Source organism: Mandrillus leucophaeus, unplaced genomic scaffold (genome assembly GCF_000951045.1).
Source record: "Mandrillus leucophaeus isolate KB7577 unplaced genomic scaffold, Mleu.le_1.0 Scaffold59, whole genome shotgun sequence".
Lineage (NCBI taxonomy): Eukaryota > Metazoa > Chordata > Mammalia > Primates > Cercopithecidae > Mandrillus > Mandrillus leucophaeus.
This window is the reverse complement of record NW_012106363.1, coordinates 5,107,024-5,112,292: the sequence shown is the minus strand read 5'-3', so window position 1 is coordinate 5,112,292 and position 5,269 is coordinate 5,107,024. Positions and strand designations below refer to the sequence as shown.

Here is a 5,269-nt window from a genome sequence, read left to right as displayed (position 1 = left end):
CTTGAGCCCAGGAGTTCAAGACCAGCCTAGGCAACATGGCAAAACCCAATCTCTACTAAAAATACAAAAATTAGCCTGGCGTGCTGGCGGAGCTCTACGGGTACCATGGTTGTCCCAGCTACTCAGGAGGCTGAAGTGGGAGGATCACCTGAGCCTGGGAGGTCGGGGCTACAGTGAGCAGTGTTCGCACCACTGCACTCCAGCCTGGACGACAGAAAGAGAAAAAAGAAATAAAGGTATAAAAGAAAAAAAAAGTAAACAGCTTCTTCCAGGGGATGAAGTAGGTTTCTTTGGGTGAGATCACTGCTCAGGACTTAGGAGAGCTATCAAGGGCAGCGTTCCACTCCTGGAGCCCGGTCGCCTGAGCACTACAAGTCCCAGCAAGCGCCGCGCGGGGGCGGGGCTTGCTGACCGTTGTGACGTGTGGGCGGGGCCAGGCGGGACGGGCTCTCCCTCGGGTGCTTAGCCCCGCCCCCGTCCCACTCTGCCCTGTTGCTGTCGCGCCGCCGCTGGCTGCTGTCCCTGGTGAGTGCCTCAAGTGGAAAGGGGCAGTTAGGCCTTCGGGGTGCCCACATTCAGACTTGCAGTCCTGAGAAGGGGCCACGGAGGGTAGAGATGTGGCCGGTTTCGGTTCTCACCGCAGTTCACCCTCTGGGTTGATAGTGGGAGTGGTGTCCTGAAGGCCCTGGAGCCCCTCCCTCGGTCCGGGAGGGTTGCGGGGCAGTTTTGTCCTGCGGAGGGCAGCGCTGCAATGCTGTATGGCTGGGTGGGAGGCTCCTCGGGCAGAAGAGACACCCCTGGCGGCGGCTGCCGCCCCACGGGTCGTGGCGTCCCGTCCCCTCCCGCGGGCCCAAGCTGTGGTGGTTCCGTAATCCCTCGCCTGGATGTCATCGCCGTTGGCATCGAGGCGGAGGTGGGGCCTTGCTGCGTCACCCTGAGCAGGTTACTTTCTCTTTGGGCCTCAGTGTCCCCCTTTACGAGTAGGTTTGATCCCTGAAGCGCCTTGCCTTTTGCATGCTGCAACTGTCGGAGAAGGCGTTCTAGGGAGGAGAAGAGAAGTTGTCGTGACCTGCCTCTTTACTGTTAATCCATTGCCCCTCCACCACTGACCCAGCTTAGTTTGGGAGCTAATGTTCCCACTTGTATATTATTTCAACCCCACTGAACGTGTTAACTCTTTTCTATCACTTGGATTCTTGCTTCAGATGCAAGCCAACAAGTGGCCATGAGCTGAGTAAAATATGGATAATATAACTTATTCTATTATTGGAAACCTCCATTGCAAGTAAAGGACTTTATGTGGTAGGTCTTTGTAGCTTGTGGAGAATACATGATTAAGGAATATCCAGATGGCTCAGTTTCCCAGGTATTTTCAAGGGACCTGGAAACTCTATCCTTTGGCAGACATGACAGCTGTGGAATGGAACGGGCCTTGAAAAAGGTAGTCAATAATCCTGAGTTACCTGGCACTAACAGGTCATATTGTCTTTCGAGTCAGATAGTGCATCTGTGGCTCTTTAAAAATTTAATTTGGCTGACTAGGTGTGGTGGCTCACGCCTGTAATCTCAGCACTTTGGGAGGCCCAGGCTGGCGAATCACCTGAGGTCAGGAGTTCAAGACCAGCTTGGCAAACATAGCAAAACCCTGTCTTTACTAAAAATACAAAAATTCGTGGGGCGTGGTGGCGGGCGTCTGTAATCCTAGCTACTTGAGAGGCTGAGGCAGGAGAATCGCTTGGACCCGGATGGTGGAGGGTGCAGTGAGCTGAGATGTGCCACTGCACTCCAGCTTGGGCAACAGAGTGAGACTCTGTCTCAAAAAACAAAAAACAAACAAAAATTTAATTTGGCAGTATGTAATGATAGAATGTCATGTAGCCTTAATTTTTTTTAGATGCAAAGAGAGTTAAATGAACTCTTTCACTTCTTTGTTCCTTCATTTAGGATCATCATTATATTAGGCAAGGTCCTTGAAGATTTTCTAGCCTGAGCCATGCATTTTACTGATGAGGAAACAGGCCAGAAAAGGATAGTGTGACTTGGCCAAGCTCTCAGAGTGGCAGAACTAAGATAGGAACCCAGCTTCCTTGGCTGTTAGCCTAGTCCCCTTTCCACCACACTTCAAACACTGTCACTACCCATGTCACAGGGACATGGCATGTCAGAATCACCCCTGTCAAGGGAAAAGTGGATGTTCTCAGTAAAATGGAGATTAGTACACAGCTTTGAGCCTTTCAGAGTTTCCAGTTAGTTGCCCACACCTGATGTCCCAGAACTATTTTTTCCATCTTCCCCTAGAACTGGTGCCGGCACTATGGTGGTGTGGATGTGAGATGAGGGCCTGTTTAGAACAAGCTGTACACCAAATTCAAACAATTGTTAATGAGTAGTAATAAAAGGCCTCCTAGGGTGTAAAATTTTTGTAAGACACTCTGAAACATGTTCATATTTTAGGTAAGGGTCTAGAATTAACTTGGAAATTTTGGGCTGGAGCAAATGGCTCGATAATTTGAAGACCAGTGATTGTGTCTTTGCTTTTGCTACCTGTTTCAGGGCCATCTACACATACCCATAGTATCCACTGCCGGTATTCTTTAAGGCTGGTTATGTGTAAGCATCTCTGCCAGGGCCCGGGAGAAATGGGATTCAAATCAATTCATCCATTTTTGCTAATTGCTAATTGTTTAGAAAGAAAAGTAATCAGAAGGCCAGGCGCACTGGCTCACACCTGTAATCCCAGCACTTTGGGAGGCCAACGTGGGCAGATCATGAGGTCAGGAGTTCGAGACCAACCTGGCCAAATAGTGAAACCCAGTCTCTACTAAAAATACAAAAATTAGTCAGACATGGTGGCACGTGCTTGTAGTCCTGGGAGGCTGAGGCAGGAGAATCACTTGAACCCGAGAGGCAGAGGTTATGGTTAGCCGAGATCACACTACTGCACTCCAGCCTGGGCAACAGAGAGAGACTCTGTGTCAAAAAAAAAAAAAAAAAAAAAGTAAGCAGAAAGATAAAGGAATCCAATTAAATTGGGTTTGACTTTTATCTTCATTTTTACTGTTCTCAAATGAAGAATTGATTTGCATTTCTTTCTTGGTTGTAGAAGCATTTGATTTCCTTCTGTGAAGTAATCTGTAGTCTTCATTTCTCTTGAAACATATGCCCACTGGTATAAAAGGCTAACGTAAAAATGTTGGTCATTTAAAAAATTTTCTGCTACAAAGCCTATCAGTGTAGTTTGCAGATGCAGTTAGAAAGAGCAGAAGTAGGCTGGGCATGGTGGCTTACGCCTGTAATCCCAGCACTTTGGGAGGCCGAGGCAGATGGATCGCCTGAGTCCAGGAGTTCAAGACCAGCCTGGGCAACATAGTGAAACCCTGTCTCTACAAAAATACAAAAATTAGCCAGGCATGTGCCTAGGGTCCCAGCTACTCCAACTGAGGTGAGAGGATCGCTTGAGCCAGGGATGTCAAGTCTGCAGTGAGCCGCATTCATGCCATTGTATTCCAGCCTGGATGACAAAGCAAGACCCTGTGTCAAAAAAAAAAAAAACAAAAAAAAAACAAAAAACAGCAAGAGCAGAAGTAGAACAGGCTGCTGTTCCTTTTCTTCAGGAAGACATAAGAGGATCTATGTCCTCATGGAACAGCCCTGGGAGTAGTATATTAGGCCTGAAAAGCTCATTAGATGAAAATGTGTCAGGTTTTCTTGGAAGCTAGGAGACAGTTCAGGGGACTCATTTAAAAATACTTTCCCATTATTGCCTGCTCCTCTGGGGGCCCTAATCCTTTTGGAAACTGAGCTGAAAAAAGGTAAAGACTATGTCAGAGGCCAAATAAAGTTGCCTCTGACACTTTGTGGAATCTGTGCATTATTTTCCCCACGCTTGATAGTTTTGTTTTTGAAAATCCCTATTTGTTTTCTCTGTTCACTCCTTATGTGAACTACTCCTTTGATTTGAGGGTAGGAGTAAGGAATTAGGTAGAATACCACTTTATAATTTCTAGGGGACCTAGTTCATCCCACTAATTTTTCATAACTCAGTAGTTCTCTGGGCTTCTAAATTTAACTTTTGCTCTTCTTATATTTCTTCTCTTTTCTTTAACTCTATGAATTGCTGCCAAATTAGAAATGAATGGTAGACAGGTTCTATAGTGGGAAAGGTGGTTAAAGGAGGGGAAGTTGATGCTTAAGTCATTTTAATTTTCATGGCCAGGTGTAGTGACTCACGCCTGTAATCGCAGCACTTTGGGAGGCCAGTGCGGGAGGATTGCTTGAGTCCAGGAATTCAAGACCAGTCTGGGCACATAGGAAGACCCCATCTCTACAAAAATGCAAAAATTAGCTGGGCATGGTGGCACATACCTATAGTTCCAGCTACTTGGGAGGCTGAGATGGAGGATCACTTGAGCCTGGGAGGCTGAGGCTGCAGTGAGCCATGGCTGTGCCACTGTACTCCAGCCTGGGTGACAGAGTGAGACGCTGCCCCCCCACCAAAAAAATAATAATTCTTTTTACATATCTTCCCTCCCCTGTCCCCAAATACTCATTTCTAGACTACTCTGTCAGAAAGGTAATTTCCCAAGCCATTGTTGGAACCCATTTCTCCCAGGAATTTTATCACTGGGAGGAAGGGAAGACTAAAGATTACTGACCTTAAAACTCAGTAGATGCCCTCCCTCCAGGAAAAACTGGAGTGCTTCCTCACTGACCAAGTTCGGGTTGGCATGGTTATGTTCTAGTTTACTCATGGCCCTTTGTGTCCACAGCTTGGTAAAAAGGAGAAAAGAGAAGCCACTGCTGTTTTCATCTACTTGCCTCCTCAAACCCTTCCCCAGTCTTGGCAGAGGAGAATTTTAACCTTATTTCAAGAATGATTGAGTTCTCAATACCCCAAGTGCCATTGGATGCCCTCTGAATCCCTTCTGGGAACGTGATGAGATTTCTGAAATGGGAAACTCTGTGGGGTCTTTTGCATTTTTAATAAGCAAGGAACCAAAGCTGTTGACTTTTCCAGACACATTATTAGGTTTTCAGGTGAATGAAAAGAGCTAGAATTTCCTTTGACTATATACTCAAGCCTCAGAACGTGAGCTCTTTCGTGTTGTCTATATATGTGCTGTCCTTTCTTTTTTTTTTTTGAGACGGAGTCTCGCTCTGTCGCCCGGGCTGGAGTGCAGTGGCCTGGATCTCAGCTCACTGCAAGCTCCGCCTCCCGGGTTCCCACCATTCTCCTGCTTCAGCCTCCCGAGTAGCTGGGACTACAGGC

General features: G+C 47.1%; 1 protein-coding gene across 4 annotated transcripts in view; it reads left to right on the top strand.

Moving 5' to 3' along the window:
• The first annotated feature begins 413 nt into the window (after positions 1–413).
• Positions 414–5,269, top strand: part of CALCOCO2 (calcium binding and coiled-coil domain 2) — a 34,270-nt gene continuing 29,414 nt past the window's right edge. For 2 of the 4 annotated variants that reach the window (XM_011999327.1, XM_011999325.1), the window contains exon 1: positions 414–525. The gene's annotated coding sequence lies outside the window, so the exon portion shown is untranslated. The remainder of the gene's footprint in view (positions 526–5,269) is intronic. The other 2 variants (XM_011999324.1, XM_011999328.1) reach the window with 2 other exon arrangements.